We start from the raw sequence: 647 nt of genomic DNA, 5'->3' as shown, positions 1-647 counted from the left end.
GCTGCGGTCTACACCATCCTGGGTTCCTTGCGCCTCATATCACAAGGATGGCTATGCAAGATGACTGTGATGAGCACTTTAAACTTCCATATTCTGTCAGAGAACTCTCTAGAGTTCTGAAGAGCAACAAAGTCAGTCTGGAGAACAAGATGCACCTGATCTAGGCCATGGTCTTCACAATTACTTGCCATGCCTCAGAGAGCTGGACAATAACTGAAGATGATAGAAGAAGAAGGAATGCCTTGAATTGTGATGTTGGAGAAGAGTGCTGAACCTAGATTGCCAAGAGAACTAATAGGTCTGTCCTAGAGAGGTTGAAACCAAGCTGCTCCTTGGAGGTTAGGATTTTGAAACTCCATCTCACATACTGTGGGCACGTGGAGGACATCGTGCTTGGAAAGGTGGAGGGAAAGCGCAGGAGAGGAAGAGTCCAGATGAGATGGATTGGTACAGAAACTCAGATAATGAGAGTAGGCGTGTCAGAGGCAGTAAGATTGGCTGACGATAGAGCACAGATCAAAGCTATTGTGCATAGGGTCGCCATGAGTCAGAGTCAGCTCAATGGCACATAACAACAACACATTGCTGTTCTTACTATTTCAATTCAGTTTCTTCCTTAAGTCAGTGCTTGACCTTGGGTTTTTTTT

This window comes from Elephantulus edwardii, unplaced genomic scaffold (assembly GCF_000299155.1).
Source record: "Elephantulus edwardii isolate Elephantulus edwardi_28Jun2011 unplaced genomic scaffold, EleEdw1.0 scaffold00035, whole genome shotgun sequence".
Classification (NCBI taxonomy): domain Eukaryota; kingdom Metazoa; phylum Chordata; class Mammalia; order Macroscelidea; family Macroscelididae; genus Elephantulus; species Elephantulus edwardii.
The sequence above is the reverse complement of the archived record's forward strand: the minus strand, read 5'-3'. Positions refer to the sequence as shown.